Below are 24,782 nucleotides of genomic sequence, written 5' to 3'. Positions count from 1 at the left end.
AGGCAGATGTACAGGGGATTGGGTCAGGGTGGAGAAGGTTGGAGGGGGGAGGCTGGACACAAGGACAGTGCCTGCCATCAGTGCTGAGGCCAGAGCCTGAAACGCTCTCTGTTGGGCTGCCTGGCCAGAATGAATGCCCTCCAGGTATGCATTTGTTTGTTGCAAATGCCTCTCAACACCCTGGATGGCATTCAGAATGGTAGACTGCCCAACAGTAAGGGATCTCAGGAGGTCAATAGCCTCCTCACTGAGGGCAGCAGGGCTGACTGGGGCAGGGGCTGAGGTGCCTGGGGCGAAGGAAATGCCCACCCTCCTGGGTGAGCGGGCACGGGACACACGCTGAGGGGCTGCTGGGAGGGTGGTGCTGGTGGGGGGGTGGCGGCTGTACTTGTTGATGCGGTGGGCACAGAGGGGCCCACCACCGCAAGGGAGCTCCCATCAGAGGAGGAGTCGCTGTCGCTTGTCTCTGCTCCTGTCCCCACTGTGGAGCTCCCCTCGCCCTCCGTACCACTGGTGGCTTCAGACTCTGTAGCTTCACCCTCTAGAGCTAAGTGGGATGCAGCTCCCTCCTGCTCCGGTGCCAATGCTCCTCCGCCTGATGATGCTATTGAACACAAGAACAGGGAGACCACAAAAAGGTGGGGGAAGACAGAAAAAAGACATGTTCAGTGCATGCAACACCACTACCGTTGGCGAACACAACAGACAGTGAGCAGCCCTCTGCACTACGCCATGCACTTATAGTTCCTAGATTTTTCACATGTCCATGGGGTACGAGGCCTAAGCCCAATTGCTGCACACCTGGAAGTCACAGGAGCCTGAGTAGGAGTAGATGGCTCTTACCACTAGAGGGGTTGGGGTGCCACATAGCCTGCTTCACAAGAGACCTTGCCTACCAAGATCTCCCTGGCCTAGGAGAACCCACTGCCCACCTCCCCCGCCCAGACACCTTGTAATTCACGCAGAGTCAGCTGAATGAGAGTGTACTCACCCCCTTGTGGCTGCTGTGATGCCCTCAAGCGCCCATCCAACTCCGGATAGGCCATCACCAGGATCCGTCATGGTGCGACGGGCACCCCTCCCACGTTGGGAGGCCATCCCCAGCTGGGCCTCCGCCGTCTCCTTGCTCCAACGGCGCAGGTCCTCCCATCTTTTATGGCAGTGGGTGCTCCTTCTGTGGTAGACCCCCAGGGTCCAGACGTCCTTGCCGATGGCACGCCAAATACCCTTCATCTGGTGGGCGCTGACCTAGAGGAATGGTACAGGGGTTAAGGAAAATACTCACCCGGCCGGACCATCATACTCATTGCCCACCAGTTCCCACCCATGCCATGACGCACATACACTCACCATCCGCACATGTAGGCCTCAGCCGCCCCCATGTATCTTCCAGCCACACCACTCAAAGCGGGCATTGCCCATTCAGCATGCTCACAATGTACTCATCTGTTTTTCTGAAGGACCGTACAGTTGCATGTACTGGGGGAGGACCCCATCCACTAGTTTCTCCAACTCCTCTGAAGTAAAGGCAGGGGCCGTTTCCCCAGACCCTGTAGCCATCGTCGCTTCCAGACACAGGTCACAACACACTTGCAGTGTAGGTCCTCTCCTGTTGAAGGTCAGGGATCAAGTGAGGGAACAGACAGAAAATGTCAGTCATGTCCGCGGCGGTGCGTACCGTCACCGCCGGCGTACATCGTCATTGGCTCCTTGGACCCATAGGGCTCAATGTTAACCAATGCTGAATTGCACCGCGGTCTTGGACCGCCCACCGCCACGGTGTACAACGCCAGCGGAGTTACCTCATATCCCCTTGTCCCACCTTACAGGTCAGGCAGCCGACATTTCAGGGGGCCACATGGCATTAATAATAACTGCGTCACACCTATCTAGGCCTGGAATACACGCAGTTACAGGCACATTGCGGATTAATACATTTCTGCAAATTACATTTTATGATACCTCAAGGTTTGCTGACTCTCTGCTCGCTGTTCTCCATAGGGCACGTCTGGTGGGGCAGGTGATGAGATGGCGGCATCCTCTGGTGTTCAGACCCCTGGTGGACCTGTCGACAATGGAAGAGAGACACATGATAGTCACATACAGACTTTATCGCGCAACAGTCCAGGAACTGTGTGCCCAGTTGGAGCCAGACCTGATGTCAGCTATCCGCATCCCACAGGGATACCCCCTCTAGTGCAGGTCCTGTCAGTACTCCATTTCCTGGCAAGTGGTTCCTTTCAAACAACAGTGGCCTTTGCATCAGGGATGTCCCAGACAATGTTCTCTAACGTGTTGTCCAGGGTGTTGTCTGCCCTGCTGAAACACATGCGCAGCTACATCGTGTTCCCTCAGGTGGAGGATTTGCCCACAGTGAAAGGTGACTTCTATGCCCTGGGACATATCCCCAACATCATTGGTGCCATTGATGGGACACATGTGGCATTAGTACCCCCACGCAGGACTGAACAGGTGTACAGAAACCGGAAGAGCTACCATTCGATGAATGTTCAGATGGTGTGTTTGGCAGACCAGTACATCTCCCATGTGATTGCCAAGTTTCCTGGCTCAGTGCATGACACTTAGATTTTGAAGTTGCAGCATCCCTTATGTGATGGGGCAATTCCAGAGGCACCGTGTGTGGCTAATAGGTGAGGCCAAGGACCCAATACAGTGTGAATAGGTGTCTGGGTATGGGGTTTTCCCTAAGGGTTAGTGTGTGTCTAACAGTTGTCCCTCGATATTTGCAGGTGACTCTGGTTACCCCAACCTGTCATGGCCACTGACCCAGTGAGGAATCCCAGGATAAGGGCAGAGGAATGCTACAATGAGGCACATGACTGAACTAGAAGGGTGATCGAACTCACCTTCGGCCTCCTGAAGGCCAGATTCCGGTGCCTCCATATGACAGGTGGTTCCCTATATTACTCACCAAAGAAGGTGTGCCAGATAGTCGTGGCCTGCTGTATGCTGCACAACCTGGCTTTGCGATGGCAGGTGCTTTTTCTGCAGGAGGATGGGCCAGCTGGTGGTCTTGTGGCAGCTGTGGAGCCTGTGCACAGTGAAGAAGAGGAGGCAGAAGAATAGGATATTGACAACCTAAACAACATAATCATGCAATACTTCCAGTGAGACACAGGTAAAAAGATGTCATTGCATGTGATTGAAGTGTGTTTATTTCTGTGCTAGTAAGTGGAGGGGGTCATAAGATGGGCTGGGGGGATGGTGGAGGAATGTCCATGGCGGAGTCCAGTCTATTTGTTTCACAGGTGCATTGTCCAAAGGGGCATAGGAAGTGGAGCAATGGCAGTTTAAGGATGGACAGGGTGACAAAGTGGGACAGAAGGGTGACATTCAGGGGGGTTTCATTTCCTGGCGAGGGTCTTGGCAATGTTCTCTGCCTTGTTCCTGGATCTCCAGGCCCGTATGCAGGGTGGTTCTCCATCTGCCGAGGGTGGGGTGCTGGTGTTGTGTTCCTGTGGCGGTGCCTCCTGTCCACTAGCGCCGGCAGAGGTGGAGGGCTGTTCATCGTCCAGGCTAGTGTCAGGGGCCCCTTGTTGTGCCACTGTGTCCCTCCTGGTGTTGACAAGGTATTGAAGCACCCCTGCAATGGAGACCAGGGTGTTGTTAATGGACTTCAAGTCCTCCCTGATCCCAAGGTAGTGTTCCTCCTGCAGACGCTGGGTCTCCTGAAACTTGGCCAGTACCGTTGCCATCGTCTCCTGGGAATGATGGTAAAGTCCCATGATGTTGGAGAGGGCCTCGTGAATAGTGGGTTCCCTGGGCCTGCCCTCCCCCTGTCGCACAGCAGTCCTCCCAGCTTCCCTGTTGTCCTGTGCCTCTGTCCCCTGAACCGTATGCCACTGCCACTGCCCCCATGTCCCTGATCGTCCTGTGTTAGTGGGGTTGCCTGGGTTCCCTGTAGTTGGCGGGCACACTGTTTATTGACATGTCCTGGGGACAGAGGGATGGGCCCGCTGGGTGGGTGCTGTGCTGGTGTTTCCTGAGCAGGGAGGTGGCTTGTGACTGTGTCAGGGGATCCGACTGTCCTGAGGTCCCTGATTGGCCGGGCTGGTCATCTTGATCCAGTTGTGCAGAGCTGCTGTCATCACTGTGGGTCTCTTCTGTTGGGGGACTGGATATGTCTGGCACCTCCTGTCTGGTGCCATTGGGTTGGGGTCATGTAGGGGTGTAAAAGCATGATTATTGCATCTGTGTGTGCCATTGTGTGCAATGGGTGAGTGACCCTCTACTCCAGTGCTTGCATTCTTGGCTTGGTCCTTGTGTGATAGTTGGTTTGGGGTCTGTGTGGGTATCTGTACTAGACATGCTTTGGTGATTGGTGTCCATGCATTGGTGTTACATGCAGGGCTTGTTTTTGGGATGTGTGGGTTGTGTTGGTGGTGATGGGTGTGAGGGTAAGGGTGGGGTATGTGATGGCATGCAGGTAGGGTGGGGGATAAAGTAGTAAAGATTTGCCTTACCAGAGTCCAGTCCTCCTGCTACTCCTGCGAGGCCCTCAGGATGCAGTATTGCCAAGACTTGCTCCTCCCATGTTGTTAGTTGTGGGGGAGGAGGTGTACTGCAATCTGGTGTCTGGAGACCACGGAACACACCTTCCCCCGTATGTCATTCCACCTCTTCCTGATGTCATCTCGTGTCCTTGGATGCTGTCCCACTGCGTTGACCATGTCGACTATTCTCTGCCATAGCTCCATCTTCCTTGCAATGGAGGTGTGCTGCACCTGTGATCCTAATAGCTGTGGCTATACCCGGACGATTTCCTCCACCATGACCCTGAGCTCCTCCTCAGAGAACCTTCGGTGTCGTTGAGGTGCCATGGTGTGGTGTGGGTGATGTGTGAGATGGTGTGTGTTGTGATGTGTGAGGGGATGTGTTGGTGTGTGTTGTTTGAGGTGTGTGGATGTTGTGTAAGTGATGGTGTTGTGTGTCTGTAGATGATGGTGTTGTTTAAGGTAGTGTCTCTCCCCTGCCTGCTTTCAAATTTCTGGTAATAAGGGTTTGTGGGTATTGTGGGTGTGTGTTTTATATTGGATTGGTTGTGTGGGTGTGTGTATGTGTATCAGGTGTGTGTATTTCGAATTGTCCAATGTGGTGGTGTTTTGTATATGTGTGTGTATTTTGAGCGCAGCGGTGTGCACCGCCAATGGTTTACCGCGGTTGAAAGTCCGCTGCGTTGATTTGTGGGTCGTGATAGTGTAGACGTATTCTTGTTGGAGTGACGGTGTCGGTTTTGGTATCCCCAGTTTATCACTGACCTTTGGTGTGGCGGACTTGTGTGGGTGTCTGTATTGTGCCGGATTCCGAGCTGTGGGTCGTAATACCTGTAGCGGAATTCCACGGCCGCAGCGGTATGTTGGCGGTCTTCTGCATGGCGGTAAGCGGGATTTACCGCCAGGGTTGTAATGAGGGCCATTATCTTCTATTTATGAAATAAATTGGGGAACTTTTTCTTGCTTGCTTGCTTGAACTGATATGGTCTTACATCAAATGCCATCCAAATCTCATTTCTATTTTTAAGATAGCAATAGATAAAAAAGAAAAAAACATGAGAGTCAGGAAAAATGTAAATGAAAAGAAAAAAATTATCTGAAGAACAATTCAGAGAAATAAAAAGGTAGCAAATATGTTTAAATGTAGTTCAGAAATATAACATAGCAATGTGGAGATTACACATAATGATTTCTCTTCTTCAGGCACAACTGTCAAATCAGACTCATTAAATGGTGGTTTTGTAGAAAACATACCCACAACTAGAGATGGTTCTCCAGAAAAAGCAGCAGGAAACATCCAGTCTGAAAGAATCAAAGACCTTCTCACTGAATAATGACTTCAAACCATTTGTTCTGAAACACTTGCAAACCATGCCACAGAACAAGAAACCAGAAAGTCTGAAACATGGAACGCCTCGCTAACGAGGATGTCAGTGTGTCAGACGGAATAAAATTGAAAAAACAAGTATCAGTTAATATGTCCATAAATAGAACCAGAAATCACTTATGAATGTTATCATTGCAATAAGCATATGTGCATTTTCATGTTCAAGTGAACCAGATTCCCATATTGAAAAATTAAACACGTTTCCACAGTGGAATAGATACCATGAGCTGCAGTGTGACAGGCACATCAAAAGTGGGTGATACAGAGTTAGTTGCCCTTTTATTTTAATGTGTGAAATTTGAGGAACTGTCTCACTTCAATCATTCAGGATTTATAAAGTGCTGCAAATCACCTATAAAAGTCTCAAGGCACTGCTATTGCTAGCTGCTTGTGCTGCTCTGTTTATTGGAACAGCCATATCTGGAGTCCTTTTCTTAACTCCCTGGGCTATGCTTCGTTCCTGAGATTCAGGGGATGGTTGTTCCAGGCTTTGGCTACCAAGTGAGAGAAGGAGAAACCTCTGCTGTTGGATCTGTGGATCCAGGGGGTGTCTGTTAGGAAAAGGGAGGCAGGTCACAATTGTCTAGTTGGTTGGTGGAAGGTCATTTATTTGTTGATGTATACTGGTCCTTCATTGTGCAGGGCTTGGTATGCGAGGGTCACCCACTTGAACTGGCATCTCTTCTGGAGCAGTAGCCAGTGGAGCTTCTTGAGGTGTGAGGGGATGTGAGTCCATCTGCAGAGGGCAAGGATGAGTTTTGCCACTGAGTTTGCATTATCTGTAGACCCTTTAGGAGGCATACAGTTATTTCTATGTAAAGAGTGTTACCATGGTCCAGCCTGCTGGTGATAAGGGCCTGAGTGGCAGTCCTTCTGGTGTTGATTGGGAGTCACCTGAAGATTTTACGGAGTATGCATAGGGTGTAGAAGCAAATGGACGAGACTGCATTTACCTGTTTCAGCATTGATAATTTGCTGTGCAAGATGATGCAGAGGTTGCGGGTATGGTTTGCTGGGGTGGGGGATGGGGAGAGTTCAGCAGGCCACCAAGTATCGTTCCATCGAGAGGTGTTGTTCCCAAAGGTGAGCACATTTGTCTTGTCCATGTTTAGCTTGAGACAGCTGTCCTTCATCCAGTCAGAGACATTCACCATACATCTGTGGAAATTGGTTCTGGTGATGGAAGAGTCTTCTGACAGTAAGAGGAGGAACTGGGTGTAATCGGCAAAGGAGATGATGTTGAGTCCATGCGCTCTGACAATGTTGGCCACAGGGGTCATACGCATGTTGAAGAGGTTGTTGAAGCGAGGGGGGCAGAGGGACAATCCTTGTGTGAATCCACAGATGATCTTCTTGGGTTCCGAGGTGAATGGTTGGAGATGGATTCTCAGGGAATGATGCTATCCATTTGAGGGCATCTCCCTTGATTCCGATTTGGTGTTGTCTGTTAATGCAGATGTGGTGGGAGATGGTGTCAAAGGGGGTTGACAGGTCCAGGAGAATGAGGGTTGCTCTTTCACCGTGGTCTAGGAGGGCCCTGATGTTGTTGGTGGCTGCAATCAGGGCTGTCTTGGTGCTGTGGCTCAGAATCTGGATTGAGAAGGGTCCAGCAGGTTGTAGTGTACAAGTGTTTAGTGAGTTGCTCACTGATTGCTTTTTTGAGAACCTCTGCTGTAAAGGGGAGCAGGGAAATGTGCTGGTAGTTCTTCAGCTCACCTTGATCAGCTGATGATTTCTTTAGGAGATGCATCAATTCAGCGTGTTTCCAGTCTTCAGGAAACGAGGCCATGGTGATGGAAGCGTTCAGGACTTTCTTGAGCTTCTTGCCAATGTTCTTGCTACCAAGGTTGAAGATGTGGTTGGGACATGGGTCTGTGGGTGTTCCCGAGTGTATGGAACTCATGATGGAGATTGTTGCTTGAGTTGTAAGAGGTCCCAACAGGTGAGAAGGTGTTCAGTGTTTGCGTTTGAGGGTGTGAGTAGGCTGATGCAGTAGGCCACAGGGAGATGGGGGTTTGGTGTTCTTGTGGTGCAAAAAGCCCGCCATGGTTTCACACAGTTCTTAAGAGGGGGTGATGTGGTCCCCAGTGGCTGCGTGGTTGGAGAATCCTTCATGAGGCTGATGAGCTTATTGCTGTGGTTTGTTCTGGTTTCTGTGCAGTCTGCTAGAGCGTTCTTCCTTGTTTCTTTCAGGAGGCAATGGTACTGCTTGAATGCTGTTTTGAAGGAGGTATGGTCTTCTGTCTTTTTGCTAGTACACCACTTCCTTTCTAGTTGCTGGCAGTTGCGTTTGTAGGATTTCAGCTACACAGTGAACCAGCTGGCTCTTCTGGTCGGTACTTTGGGTTTGGTTGACTTGGTGGGGCAATTTTGTTGATGCATTCTGTGATCCACCGGGAGAACTTCTCACAGCCTGGTGATGTGTCTGGGAGGTGGAAGTTGAGATCGTTGTTCCACAGGTTTTCTAGTGCTTTTTTCCAGTTTCTGCATGGGGAGCTGGCAGGTGTGGTGCCAATGCTGGTAGATACTGAGATGATGAAGTGGATGCTGTAGTGGTCAGTCCATATGAGATGTGTGGTGTGGCTGCAGTTGACTGTTGCTGGAAGTAAAAATGGGGTCCAGAATGTGTCCTACGGTGTGGGTGGGGTCAGTGACAAGTTGTTGGAAGCTGTTGTTGCTCATGCTTTGCAGGAGGTCGGTTGTGTTTGTGTTGCTGGGGTTGTCAAGGTGGAAGTTGAGGTCTCCTAGGACGATTTAGGTGGTCATTATGAACATGGCAGGAAAGACCGGCGACCGCCGTGGCGGCAGTGAACAGAATACCGCCGGCGGCGGCAAATGGTAACCCGCCATATAATGAAAAAAAAAAAAAAAACACCAAACATTCCCACACCACCACTCCCCACCAGGACCCTGTCGGCGGGAATCCCGGCCCACCCCGCCACTGCCAAGCACACCTACATTCCGCCCTCCAAATAATGATGCACAACTCACCTCAGCAGACAGTGGAGGACGGACGACTATTGGTGGCTGCGATCGCCATGGGCGGCAAATGGGCCCAACAGCAACCAGTGTACACATTGGATAGGCTTAGCACCCACACACCTGACACATATCCCGAACACCATAAAACACCCCCAGACACACCCCACAATCCCTTGCAAGGAAACCAGGATCAGAAGACGGAGAGCACCAGATCCAGACAGAGAACACCAGCAGACAGGACATGCATAGCGACCGACACAGGAGCACCCAAACACCATCCCCAGTCCCGACGCCATCCACCCCCCTCACCATGTCCCCCCCAAAAAATCCACGCTTCACCGAAAGGAAGCTAAGAACCATGGTGGATGAGATCCTAAAAGTGGGGCCACAAATATTCGGTTCCGAGGTGTAGCACATACCCATCGCCCGGAAAATGGAGCTGTGGCAGACCATTGTCAACAGGGTGAATGCAGTGGGACACCATCGAAGCACCAGGGACGACATCCGCAAGAGATGGAACGACCTGCGGGGGAAGGTCCGGGCCATGGCATCCAGGTACCACATCGCAGCGCAGAAGACTGGGGGAGGACCGCCACCAACACCACCCGACTACACCGACTGGGAGGAGAAGGTACCCACCATCCTGCACCAAGAGAGACTCACTGGACTCACTGGAGGAATGGATTCAGGTAAGTCGTCTACATTTACCCCATATACACCATACCTGTAATGCATGCACCACCCCACCCCACCCACACCCACCTAGTCCCACACCCCTCGCAGCCATTACCCACCACATCCACCACCCTGCATCACCCACAACTCACTACCAGTCCCACATCACTCCCGCTGTGCACAGCCACCCACCCCGGCACGTACCCATAATGGAATAATAACCCCTACCACAATGTAACCCCACTACTGCGACTAAATGCAATGTCCACTTCACAAAGGCACCCCTGAAGGACACTGAAAGGCAGACCAGCACTAAATTGCACAGTACAGCCCACCTCAAACCCTCATGCAAATGTAACAAACATTTCTATGTCCCCCAACAGGCACCACCACCCATGCAACCCTAATGGAGGGGACAAGGAGTGCCACAGCATTCCAGGGAGACAGAGGCGCATCACAGGACACTGGTGAAGGATCCCTGGACATTGATGAGCAGGCAGGCCCCTCACACAGCCCTGGATGCTCACCATGCAGCAGCCCCACCTGCATCACCCACAACTCACTACCAGTCCCACATCACTCCCGCTGTGCACAGCCACCCACCCCGGCACGTACCCACAATGGAATAATAACCCCTACCATAATGTAACCTCACTATTGCCACTAAATGCAATGACCACCTCACAAAGGCAACCCTGAAGGCCACTGAAAGGCACACCAGCACTAAATTGCACAGTACCGCCCACCTCAAACCCTCATGCATATGTAACAAACATTTCTATGTCCCCCAACAGGCACCACCACCCATGCAACCCTAATGGAGGGGACAAGGAGGCCAACAGCATTCCAGGGAGACAGAGGCACATCACAGGACACTGGTGAAGGATCCCTGGACACTGATGAGCAGGCAGGCCCCTCACACAGCCCTGGATGCTCACCATGCAGCAGCCCCACCCAGGAAAACACTGTCACCCCTAACACCCAGTCAAGACCAGCAGGCCAGGGGAGCCATGCCCACACCAGTGGACCCAGGGCACAAACAGGTGGAACACAGCAACAGAGGCTACAGTCTCCCACCCCCACCATGCAGGAAGATGAGGGCCCCAGTACTAGTGGCACATCAAGACCTGCGCAGGGGACACAGGCACAAGGGGCCAGGGCAAGGTCAAGAGCCCCAGTGGGTCAGGGGGTAGGGCACCGGATAGATGCAGCAGCCCAGGACGTCATTGCAGAGGTATTGGTGGCATACCAACATACCCAAGGCAGGTTGGCACAGATTGTAACCACCCTGGAGCAAAGTCAGAGGATGCAGCTGGAACACCACCAACAGGCCACGGAGCAGTGGAAAGAACACAATGCCACAATGGCCACCATTGCTGGAGCACTGCTGCAGTTGGTCAACAAACCCTGAGACACCCACACTGGACAAGAGGCCCCCACAACAGCCCTGGACAACCAGCAACAGTTGTCCCAAGCAGCTGAAACAGCACAGGAAATAGGAAGATCAGTGAGGCCCAGCTGGGGAAGTTCCCCCAACGTGGTAGGGGTGCCCGTCGGGCACTGACCCCCCTCATGCGAAGGATCCTGGCGGTGGCGTACCCAGACCTGGATGGGCGCTTGAAGGCTGCATTGCAGTCCCAAGGGGGTGAGTACTCACAGCCCATACTTTAGCCTGGAAGGATGAGTGTGTGTGTGATAGGGCTCATGGTGCTTAATGCAGGGTTTTTGACTGGTGTCCAGCTACTGTCTGCTCCCCAAACGGTGTAGGGGTGTCCCTGTCAGGTTTCACCTACCTCAGATTCAATGCAATGACAGGATATGGGTATAGGTCACTATACTGCTCAGCAGTCCGGGCCATGGTCATGGGCCGAGTGCACGGTGCTGCCTGTTGGGTGTGTCTGCTGGGTGGGTGTATGTCTGGCCATTGTGTATCAGCATTCAGCTACTTACAAGTGTCTCTCCTGTTTTGTCTCCACATCCCTGTTCTCTGTTGTGTGTCTGGTCCCATCAGACGAGGGAGCTGAGGCACCGGCTAGTGGGGAGACAGCGGCCCACGGATCCTCGGAGGCAGAGACAACGGACGCCCAGGGGACCAGTGGGTGGGAGGGCGAAGGGACTTCCACAGGGAAGAGGGGGAGGCTACTACCACATGGGGTAGTGATTCTGAAACCTCCTTTGATGGGGGTCCTCCGGCGGTGGCTGACACTAGTGGACAAATCACGACCGTGAGATCTTCTGCCACCACCCATACCATCAGTGCCCTCCCTTCTGCTCCCCAACGAGTTGGCCCGGCCTGCCCACCCAGAAAGGTGGGCGTCTCCTTTGCCCCAGGCACCTCCTCCCCTGCCCCAGTTAGCCCTGCTGCCCTCACAGAGGAGGCTATTGACCTCCTGAGAACCATCTCTGTAGGGGAAGACAACCATCGTCAATGCCATCCAGGGGCTAGCATCAGAGGTGCAGCAGACGGTGCTGTGTCTGCCCTACAGAGATCTTTTCAGGCTCTGGGCTCCTCTTGGACGGCAGCCAGTTTCCCTGGCAATTCCGTCCCCCCCTCCAACCTCCTCTTCCCCTTCCAGCACCCCACTACCTTCACCCATCCAAGGCACACATTCAGATACACAGTCAAGCACATCAACACTCAAAAAACACACTTCCAAACATAAGCATCATACCTCCCACCACAAGCATTCACACAGTCAACACACACAACAACGTCCACTTCCCCCAGTGTGTCTGCCTATTCTGCATCCCTGTCTGTCCCCTCTACATGCACACCTTCATGCACTGCACCTTCACTCACTGTTACTGCTCCTCTTCCTGCACTCACCACAATAGTAGACAGCCATACATGCACCCCATACACCACACCTGCACTCACCACCTCCATTGTAGTTGACACATGCAGGTCACTCACCCGACTTGCAGACACCCACCCAACATACATCCACACTAGCTGTCTGTCTTCTCCCACTGTGTCCACCCCCTCACCTCCCAAAACACTCAAACGCACCAAGACACCCACCCATCAGACATCCACCACACCACAGCATACTGAGCAGTCACCAGCATCCACTACAAGCACACCTACACCACATACATCAACTCCCTCTGCCTCCACTCCCACGCCCTCATCCACGCCCACCCTAATTTCTCCCAAGAAACTTTTCCTCTACCGTGTAGACCTGTTTGAACCCACTGGCCCACCCGTCTTGTCCCGAAATGTGCCCACATACTTGCCCTTTCCGCTCCTTCCACATCGCAGCCCTCCCCGGTCCAGGCTTCCCATTCCTGTGCCCCTTCTCCAGTTAAGAAGAAGGCCCGCTCAGAGCCTAAGGCATCCTGCTCCGCCCGAGCCAAACAGCCCCCACCTCTTCAAAGGAGAAGCCCACCCTCTCCAACCTCCTCAAGTAAGTCAAAGTCCCACCCCCGTCGTAAATCCCCACCCCCCTGCCCCCATTCCGTGAGGTGCCTGGATCCCCCTATGTTGCCCTGTTGAGTGGAGTACCCAGCACTTGTGGGAGTCAGGTGTGGCCAGTTGTGGCCAAGGAAAATTGACTTCTTATGGACTGGCCATTGGCCCTGTTATCATCATTTAGCTCAGTGAGCTACTGAATAAAGTTTCTGTGTGGCCTGTGTTTGGGCTGCGCGCAGTTCCACCCTGGTGTTTGTTTAAATAATTTATGGCTGTGGTGCTATTGTATGTCCTATGGCCAAGTTGCAGTGGCCTTCGGTCTGGCACGTCCCTCTTGGTGTGGGCTGTCTGACTACTGCTACTGGGAAGGGTTGGGGGGGCTTTGCGGGGTGGGTGGTTTGGATGGGTATGTAACTTTGCCCTTTCCTCCCTTGTGTCGTAGGTTGTGGTACTTACAGTCTTCGTCTTTGTCGGCGGTCTCTGTCGTGTAGATATATGGCAAGGAGCAAGGCTGGCATGATCTGCAGCTCTCTGTCCATGGCTGCCGCTGCACGTTTTGTTGAGCTCCGGCGAGTGTTTCCTTCTATTTGTTTCTTTTCTGCCTGGCTTTGTGTGGCGGTGGTTCCCGCCACAGATCTGGCGGCGGAATGGTGGTTCATTATTTGATGGGCGTGTTGGGCCTTTCCGATGGCCTGTAGGCGGTCTCTGCCATCGTCAGCATGACTCCTTTCCTGGCTGTGGGTGGTACGCGGGATGCATGAGTTTTGTTTGGTTCATTATTTGGCGGTCCGGACCGCTCCTCTGTGGGCAGTTTCTACCGCCACCGCCGGCGGTGTGGAACGGACCGCCATGTTCATAATGAGGGCCATAGTTCATTGAGTCAATGGCAATCGGGGCGATGAGGTCAGAGACGGCGTTGCAGAAGCTGGTGTGTGGTCCCAGTGGTTTGTAGTTGACAGTGTGTCTGATGATGCTTTTTCAATCTGTATGAAATTGGAATTTGAGATGCTCCATTATTTGGGTTGGGTCATCTGAGGAGGTTATGCAGTGGATGATGTCCTTGTAGATGATGACAATTTCAACTCTGTGTTTGCTGATTCGGTTATGGTGCGTGATCCTGTAGTTTTTGGTTATGGAGATGTCTGGTACGGAGGTAGGATTCAGCCAGGTCACTGTGAAGAAAATAATGACATCTTGGATGAGAAATGAGACTGTGTCACATACCTCAGTGGTGTGTTTGCTGAGCGATCATGTGTTGAGCAGAATGCACTGGAGTTGTGCTGTAGCGGTCTTGATCAGTGTGGTGTCTCTGGGGTTGTTGGTTGCTTCAGTGTTGCAGATGGAAGGGCAGTGCTGTCAAGAGAATGGTCCTTTGGTGGAGATATGCAGCAACAGTTGTTGATGTGCCTGGGGTCCAGGGCCCGGATGTCTGTGGAGAACCAGGGCACAGTCCAGGTACAGACAGGCTTGTCTTTTGTGTGCTAGCAGTGCGTCAGTGGCACACCAGATGTGCTCCTGCACTGCGGCCTCCATTAAGTAGGCACCGGAAGGAGGGGGAGGCACTAGTAGGGATTGAACAGGGCTAGGCAGGAGGCAGAAAAATGGGGGGGCAGTCAGGAGTGGCAAATGAGGAAAAAAGTAAGGAGAAGCCGTGAAAAATCAGAGAAAAGCAGGAGAAAGTACTGAGAAAACAGAGGGAAGAAAAGAGAAAGCAGTAAAAAAAATGAGGGAAAGGCAAGAGAAAGCTCTCAGAAAATGGGGAGAAAGGAAAGAGAAAGCAGCGAAAAACACAAGGGAAAGTCTTTCAAAGGAAGTACATTTGGTGTGAAATGTTGAGATGGCACACAGCTCAAGTCATTGGAAAGCCTAAAATGAAAGGCAAGTGTGATTCTGCCCCCAGAAAAGTTCTTAGTACTTTATTAACCCAGGCAGAACGATTTGTACTGATCCAGTTGAAACAGTCCATCAAATTGTTTTAGGTTTGCTTCCAACCTATGGGACTAAGAATTAGTATTTACTAAGGCATTATGGAAATTTCACCCAGTCCTCACAGCCCACCTATTTCTTCTAACTTCTAGTCCAACTTTCCACGTGTAAAGATATGCACACTAGTGGGATGGTAATCCCCAAAAACATGTGAAAACATTTATTAAACTCCTGTACAAAGAGTGGATTTTATCTATACCGCAAGCATACATGAGGAAGAAAGGCAGCACCATGAAATGGCTTTAAAAAAACTGACCAAAGTGGATCATTTATATAATAAATAAAAAAAGTATCTTAGTGATAACACAGACAATCCCTGAACTGCTCAATTTGAACTGCTGACTTTTAGATGAGATACTTTTTTTCATTTAAAAAGATAGCAAATTTAAAACCTTGTTATATTAAAGAAGTCTGTAGTATATGGATTCAAAATTGTCAACATCCTTGATGCAAATTTTAGAAATCTCGATGTTGTACACTCTGATGAGGTCAACATTACAGAATATATTACAAAAGATTGGATGATTGAAACTTTAATCAAGAAGTTCAAACAACAACTACGACAAGCAAGAGTGTTGCACAAAAGCAGGATGCCTAGGATTAGTCATTAGGATGCGCCTATCAGTTCATCTAAAGACCGATTTAGAAATGGATTATACACTGCTGCCAGGGACACTGTCAATCAGAGCCTGATTAAACATTTCAAAACACATTCAATTCTGCCAGCAAATAATGTTTACCTTGATCGAAAGAAGAAGGTTGATTCTTCATTTGCTGACAATGCACTTAGAAACATCTCCTCCTCATTTCAGAAAACTGATGATTCCATAAGGGCACAGGATTGTAAGGAATAATGTAAGCCAAATGGACAAAATTATTAAATGATCTGGCTGAAGAGTATGAAGAGGAAATCCCAAGTGATGACGAACGTGCCATAGCAGAATTTGTGATGGATACAAAGATGGACCTAAAAAGTGTAAGAAACTTCATAGCACACTTCTCAACAGTAATGTGTGTTGCTACTAAATCCTCTGTAAGTAAACTTTTTTCAGCAATGCTTATCAGCAATCGTACTGAGCATAGAGGTTAGGCTAATTTTGTCTCATGTCTAAGAAGCAAATTGATTTAGGCATACCTTAAAATTTTCAGTTTCTGGAAATAGAATAGAAAGTACTCATCCAATTAAAGGAGGATGGCATTGTAGACACAGTTGCACAAGAAGTCAACTGAAATGCTGACTCAGTAATCTATCTAGCTGAACTTCAGGAACAGTTTATGTATTCTTTATTGGATTGCAATATAAATATTTTGAATATTAGGTTAAATAACATAATTTCACATTTTTAAAGAAAGCCTATTTGACCAGGAACTTGAAGGAAGAAAAATCGAAAAATACAAAATGTCAAGAGGTTCTAAGATTATATTAGGCTACAAAGTTCAGTTTATACAGTCAAATGCTCAAAATTTCCTGAGCTAATCTAAGGTGAATGTTAAAATGAATTCTTGAGGAATGTGAGAAATTTCTGGATTGCTTCAAAGCAGATAAAAGAGAGCAGAGGACAAAAGAATGAGGGGCATATTTATGAAAAATGGTGCTGCACACAGTGAAGCATCACTTTTCTTCTGCCTCTTAGCACCCACCTAACCCCACCGTGTGTGCGCCGTATTTAAAATATGGTGCACCATGGCGGTAGTTATGGGGCTAGCGTCAGAGTGTTTGATGGTAGTCCAGAGCTTTGCAGGATTAGTGTAAAAATTGTTGACGCTAATCTTGCAAAGCTGATTGAGGCCCATTGTAAATAATGGTGTGCCTCCTTTTAACGCCTGCTCTGAACAGTGTGAAAAGAAATGATGCAAAGAAATCTGTTAGATTCCTATGCATCATTTTCTCGACCCCCTTAATGGAGGAATGCCCCCTTTGCATACATTATGCCTGGAGTAGGCATAATGTAGCGCAAAGGATTACAACGTGGGGCAATGTATGCATTGCCTCACTTTGTAAATGTGGCGCAGGGAGTTTTGATAGTCATTGGGCCACATTATCATAATAAAATTATGCTAATGTGGCACAAGAGGCTCTTAAATAATCCCTTGAAAATCTGAGTCTGCGCAACATTTTAGCGTTGAGGAAACAGAGACACAAAACAGCTAAAACAAAAGTGAATAATCCAGAAGCAGAGCTCTATCCACTACCAAAGTTTGTATATTTTCTGAGCGAAGATAGGCTTCTGATCCCATATCAAGATTCCAGAGGCATAAAGTAGGCAGTGTGATATTCTATTTCTGATCACTCTGTAAAACATTAAAGACCTAAATATATTCTTAGGTCAGACACAATCCTTCACAGCACACACTGTTAGCAAAACATCATTGTGATCAAAGAACTAGAAACCAAATCATTTGCGGAAACTGGTCCTTGTAAGACATGGCAGATTATTTGACACATTACCACAGGTCAAAGACCTGAAGTATAACGTGAACCAGCACTGAACTACCTCCATAGCCCTTCGAAGAGCAGTACACTTCAAAAATCAAAAGGGGAAACTCTCTATCATACTTTCAGGATATCTGAAGTAGACCATAACTTTTTCGGTACACTCTGAGGATAGTTGCAGAGTTCATAAATTCCTCAGTTCTAGATGAGTCTTGCATTGTACGTGCTTAGAAGCAAGACATGATTAACACCAAAGGCATGGAAACTGAATTGAACTTGAACAACTATAAGGCTTTCTTTTAAATGTGACTTAGTCTATGTCACAACTACCTTGTGACTTCAGTCACTACAATGGTGAGACTATTCACTATTCTATATCACAGCACATGAGAAAAGAAATGCCTGAGATGAAGAGTTGCAAGCAATTCTACTTTTCTAAGAACATGGTTTGTCAAGATGTAGCTAGTTCTCTACTGTTCTTGTCACTTATCCCAGAGACCTTCGGTAGGCAGAGAGCCACACAGGAAATATTTATGTTTTGAATAGGAACCTTCTTCATAAGTAATACAGCATCTTGTATCTCATAACCTCAAACAAGAGGCAACTTAGAAAAAATAGCTCTTTCCCTACCTAAGAAAATAATACCTCGTCAATATTAAATTCAAGCTCTGAACACTTTACTCAAGATCACAGAGGTGTGAAGTAGGCACTGTGCTCATTTTCATCTATTCTCTAGAAATAGTGAACAGGGTGTGCTATTTGAACAGTGGAGGCAACATACATCAACACAGACGCTGGGGACAAGACACAACAGATAAAAGAGGAGTGCCAAATTGGTATCAACAGTTTACTGTCTGAGACTGTTACTTATGACAAAATATTGCACCTCTGTTGCTGCAGATGAAGAGAATCATGTAGCTCTCAGCAAATACAGTTCAACAACAGGCTGTCATGAAAGAAGCGCTTCATCTGCAAGTTAGTGAAATGGTAATATTTTAACCTGCATTTAAATGCCTGGAGTCTAAACATAGCAGTGTTGTTGGCAGTGTTTCTTCACTTAGTTGATATACAGCTCACAAGTACAGGTTTGTCTAATTTACTTCTGTTATCTTGTATGTCACTCTCCAATCCAAACATGACGGATATTATGCAAAATATAAGGACTTGAGCACCAGTTTGCCTTTGGGCAGATCTCCCACCTCACCCTGCATCTCGCGCCAGGACGCGCTTTGGGATATTTGAACAGAGCGGCGTTCCCAGTGCGCATTGTGTGCGAGGGGTGCACCAGGCCACGTGCTGAATGAGGCTGAACTGGGCCTATTCTCTTCGATCCTCAATTTGCTGACTGTGTGTGTATGTCATGAAAAGCTGGTAAGTGGGAATGTGGTTCACTGCTGTTCATTGTCAGCATTGTTCATTGTTCAATGTTCATTGTCATCATGGGTAAAAGAAAAACTGTGGGTGTTACAGTGCCCATGGTCACTAACATATTGGCCCATCCTAATACCACCATAGATAGTATGCTTGAGGGAGCAGTAGGGATAATCCCTACTGAGATTGCTCTTGCCGAACAATGGCTTTCTTTGGGCAATGGCCCTAGAGCTGAAGAGTTTTTCAGCTTAACAGCTAGCCCTGTCAAATCCTCTGCTATAACTGAAAATGATAAGGGGGCAGGCGTCACACACACATGCTCTAAGACTTATGAGCCTGCTTGCGCAAACTCATCTGTGAACGCTATACCTGAGTCTGAGTTGTCTTGTACCTCTTTTTCAAAGTTATCCACCCAGGCCCAAAATGGCCCAGCTGCTAAAAGGAAGCAAATTGTTGGTAAAAGTCAACCTTTAAAACTATCTACAAATCACCCGGTCCTAACTGCAAACAGTACAGTCTCCAGATAAATTCGAAACAACCTTGGGGATGGGCATGACCTGCAGCCGTGGCTAAAATGCAGTGCCCAATAGCTCAGTCTCAGGATTTGTCTCTGCAGGCCCCCGCAGGTCATGACGACCTGCGGGCACAATTTCACCTGATTGTGGACGAGAAACTGCAGCCTTTACTGGATAGGCTTGACAGGATTTGAAGCTGGTCAACAGGCTTATTTCCTGTTTTCCAAGCTAGTGTTAATGGTCAAAGCCCTCAAACTGTTTGTTTGGATTCTGACAACCACACTAGCCCTAGTAATAACTTGGCGAGTGACAGCGCCATCAGGGCTCAGACTGATCAGACAGGGCAGCCTCCACCCCCCATTAGCATTGGACCAGTAAATAACCAACAAGTAAGAGCCACCAGCTCCTCAGCTTCCTTAACAGCGGGTGTAGCTTGGTCAACAAGGCACCCTCATCTGAGAACCGCTGCACCAGTGAACAACGTGCCTCAAATATGGACATTTTGAACTTGCCCTCAGTGACTTGCCCTTATGTCGTGGTCCTGATAGGAGTTCCATCCGTGACCATAGATCAAAGTGAAATAGCTTTGCAATAAAACTATGCATTGGCTTAGCCAAAATAATTATTGTAATTTGAACAATCTCAATGAGATCATCGTGGTGTATGTGGTTAATTGAGTGGGGCGTTCTGAGAAGAGCTGTGAGGGGGGCTGTATTGTGATCAATTTTCGCAATCCCCATTTGTGCACAGAATACAGGGTACGAAGGAGCTTAATTGCTTCTATCATTCAAGCATCTCTGTACTCCAACTTGGCTATCTTTATAGGCCAGCTTCTCTGCTTTCCCTGTGCTCTCACATGGCACACATGCACACAGCTGCTGATGCACTGTCCTTGTTTCCATGTGTCAATAGGTTTGATGCCTTGAATAATTTAGAGCAGTGGTTCCAAATCTGTGGTCCTGGGACCCCTGGAGGTCCGCAAAGCCTTCACAGGGTGTCCACGACTCCTTAGAAAATTAAATAGTATTAACAGTTTAGGTCCCCAGCTTTCAGTAATGACCCACTGGGGGCTCACTGGATCCCAAAAATGATTCACTGGGGGGCCCTGAGTTCCAGTAATGATAAAGTGGGGGACCACAGAAGTCAAAAGGCTGGGAACCTCTGATTTAGAGGGTGTGAAATGACTAGTTAATGAGCCAACTGCTTTAACCAGTTCAATTGGTGATAATATTGTATACTTTCCTCTCCCAGTGTTCCCCCCAACCTTAGCACTCTGAACGCACACTGGGGTCAATTATTAAAAATATTAAGCTGGCATATAGATGGGTTGCACTCAAAGATACATCTTTCTGTATAGTTTTCACTTATTAAGAAGTATGACATTATCATGTTCCAGGAGACCTGGGGTGTATCTACCTCTTTTGTTGATGGCTTTCAGTGCTTCTACACTCCTGCAGTCTCCTCTCACCATGGTCGTGCTTCTGGGGGTTTAGCAGTACGGGTTTATGTAATTATCAGTAAAAGTTCACATCAACATATATTTTGTACATTTTTATAACAGCGATTTCGTCAAAGTACCAAATGCAAAATTGTCTGTATTAGTTGATTATATCAACAACTTGATTGAAAGGGAGGCCTTTGCTAGTCATCTTATCTATCTATGTCTAGTGGGTAATTTGCCCCATGTAATCTGTGCAATAGAATGAAAGTCGTGGGCACACCGTCTGTGGCTGAGTTCACCTTCAGGGGTAGGGACAGCTCTTCATTGCTTGACTACATCTTTATTATGCGTAGTCTGGAAGATATGTTGGTCTCAATGAAAGTAATTGAGACCTATTTTGGTGAACATAATCCCCTGGAAGCAGTTTTTTCTATGGGCCCTAGGTAGAAACTCGGGGTATTTATAGGAACAAATTGCATTCAGCCCTCAACTGACAATCTTAGGCTTGTGTTGCGATAGCCCACCAGGTTTTTTTTTACTTAATTGTTAGCACTAATCACGACCTAGTGAAAATGTGTCTTGCCTCTTTGCTTTTCAAAGGCTTTTGTCAGGCTTTGCTTAAATATTAGAAAACCACTTCTGAAACCATTTCAGCAATTGGTAAATTCACCTAGGAGGTTTAATCATGAGTGTTCCTTTGCTAAGCATCAGTCCCAGCAGCTGTGAGCTCTGCAAGGAGGCACTCCAAAGAAGTGACAATAATGCTCTGAAGGAGCTACTTACCCAGCACTGGGAGAAGATAGTGCAGGCTGCTTTAGAAAAATAGTATTTTTTTTGTCTACAGTTACTGAGCTGAGGTGTAAGCATGAGGCTGCTAGTCTTGTTTTTGTCATGTTACTAGTACCACTTGGGAGGACCAGTTTATTAACATTTATAAAGCCCCTACGAGGGGTGTTGAGTTTGTTATAGAGCTTGCCCTACTTGGTGAATTATTTAAGGTTAATGTGGATGAAGTGATCTGTGCTATCAATCAGAGCGTAAATAGTAAGGCCCCTGGCCCTGATGGCATCCCAATTGATCTTATTAGGCATAATACAGACTTTTGGGCACCTCTGCTAACCAATGTCTTCAATAAGCTGACTCTCTCATTCCTACCCTCCTCATGGACTATATCAGTCATAGTGACCATATTTTAGAACGGAGAACGCTCTTTCCCTGGTTTGTATAGACCGATCTCTGAGATTGACACAAGAGTAAACATTTTGGGAAGGGTCATTTACAAGAGAGCCAGTGATTGGATTCAAAACGAAGTGGTTCTATACCCATGTCAATATGGGTTTCGTAGTAAGTTGGGCACTATAGAACAGTGCCTAAATTAAACCTTATGTTGGGGAAATATACTATCACTAAAAAATGCTGTCATACCTAGTGTTTATGGAGCTTTCCTCTGCCTTTGATTGTGTTATCAGTTGAAAGTTGTGGCACATGCTTATTGCACTGGGGATTTACACTATTCTAGTGCATTTTCTTGCGTATCTGCACACTGACATGAAGGTGATAATTCAAAGCACTGCACCTTCTGGTGCATGGGTTCGTGGATTTTATGGCCACTTTAGATTTGTGTATCAATTTTTCTAAATCTTACATTATGGTATGTGGCCCTAAAAATGCACAGTTTACTAATCTTTCTATAGGAACTGTTAAGTTAACGTGCACCAATACTTTTTTTTACCTGGGGATTACCTTTTCATCTTCTGGGTCCTGGGCTCCCAATATTGCCCAACGCAGAGTTAAATTTTCTACTGCAATAGACTCACTGTGCAGTTTACCCCAACCTGTGGGGGTGGGGGTGGCTCACTTGGTCCCTTGCTTCAGATACACAGATCTCAGAGCATTTTGATTGCATCATATGGGGCGGAAGTATGAGGCATATCAGATTGCGCGCCCATACCATGAGAGGAAAACTGATTTTGTAGATGGTCACTTGCAGCACCTATTTCTTCTTTAGCCTCATCTGTCACAAAGAACTAGGTCTGAACTTTTTGGAAGACTTTATTAGTGTGCAACCTGCACTGCTGTGGCTATCCATATGGAAAAATGATCAGGCAAGCCTGACTAGAGATATTATCACAGACTGTTTATCTTGTGAGGAGTCATGTCCATCCTATGGTAGGCACATGTTAAATCTTTTTTTTGGCGGGATTGAAGTCTGATTTTTGTACTACTCTTTGTAAGAAGCAGGTTAGTAGTGCACTTTACTCTCATGCCTGCCATCAATAAACTGTAGGGAAATTAAAAAGGATAGTGTTACCGGGTACCTGCATTTTATTTTTCCATACAGAACTTTTAACTACTTACAGCACATGAAAGGCCTATATGAGCATTAACTGCTATTCCGTTTTAGAGCAGACTCAATTACATTTTTGTTGTGTACCCCTTAAGGGCTTTTGCACCATATAGATGATACTCCCTGCCCGTATCTTGGTAACTCAGGTCAAACAATGATGCATTTTGCATTGTTTTGCATATTTTATGACAGATTTAATAAAATGCTCTTAATAACGCCCTTAAGGAAAAGATGCTATAATGTCAGATAGGTGAAAATTGCCTAGCAGTTTTTATTGCAGAGTTCTGATTAAGATACTGTCTTACATGTGGGCATGTTTTTAAAAACAGCAGTGAAAGTACGTAGGAAAATGATGATCTATAATATTTTTATTCCTCGGTATTTTTATGTATCTTTTTATGTATTTTTTTACTTGATGATCTTTTAACACTGTTACTATCTATGTATGTATAATGTCTTATTACTTTTATGGTTGCTATTTGCTTCCAAATAAAGTTGACTTGACTTGATAAGGACTTGGGTTTTAAGTTTCCCATAGTCTATGTCACTTCAAAGTTCTGACGGGCCAGGTAAGGTTTTAAGATGGAACCAGAAGACAGACAAGTAAGGGCACAATAATGAGGGCATAGGGAAGATACTTGTGAATGATAGTTCCTCACTGAAGAAACAGTCAACAGACCAATAGGACAATATATGATTAGAGGAGTAGGGAAATGATACTGTTATTATATGGAACATAAGAAATTTCACTCTTGCACATGACAGCAGATCCTGCCAATGCCTTTATAAAATACTGTCTTCTTGCCAGTGATTTATAAATTAGGTGGCCGGCTTCGCCACCATGGGGATGGAGTAATTTACAATATCTAAACCAGGCCCTAGGTCTGAGAGTAGAAATCTTCACTGGTCGAAGGTTCATAAAATATACGGACCTTCTCTAGACATGAAATTAAACTTTCTCCCTCCGAGCTTTCCTGCCAACAACAATGGCATCATCCAGACCTTATCCAGCAGCTATCGGATGAAATGGAGCTGTCTTCATGTGAACAAATAAGAGGGTCCCTGTAATAATGAAGTAGCTAATCCAGGAGAATTAACAATCAGCAAGTAAATATAGCTACTCTTCAATCCTACTTCATAAATATACAGTACATAAGAACAATTATTGATAAATATAGTGTTGATATGTATGTTGAAAAGTGATAATATCACAAATCCTAACATATATATAAAAAATTTCACTCATCTTATATCAATAGTACCATTACGAATGGCATACAACATATACCCACTGATATGTTAAAACAAATATTTTATGTATAATCCTTTCTGGTAATAAATGAGTCATCACTTTTTGACATACATATCAAGACTATATTTATCAATAATTGTTGTTATGTACTGTAGATTCAAGAAGTAAGATTGAAGAGTAGCTATATTTACTTGCTGATGGAGCCCTCTTCAGCCACAGCCTACTACCTTCCCCGCTGAGTTTTTTTGTTTTCTATTCCAGAGACTAAAGGATATATCTACGCTGAAGTGGTGCAGTGCAGCGCTGTGCCAAAAAGGGCAGCGCCGCGCCACTTCAGAAATGCAATGAAGCACCATATTTACACAAATAAGGTGCACCCCTGTGTTTCCTCTAGTGCTGGCACTAAAATTAGCTGGCAGCGCCAATGCAGGCATCCTTGCACCATAGTGAAAGAGTGTGTGCGTTG

The sequence above is a fragment of the Pleurodeles waltl genome, chromosome 2_1, assembly GCF_031143425.1.
Source record: "Pleurodeles waltl isolate 20211129_DDA chromosome 2_1, aPleWal1.hap1.20221129, whole genome shotgun sequence".
Taxonomy (NCBI): Eukaryota; Metazoa; Chordata; class Amphibia; order Caudata; family Salamandridae; genus Pleurodeles; species Pleurodeles waltl.
Note: the sequence above shows the minus strand (reverse complement) of the source record.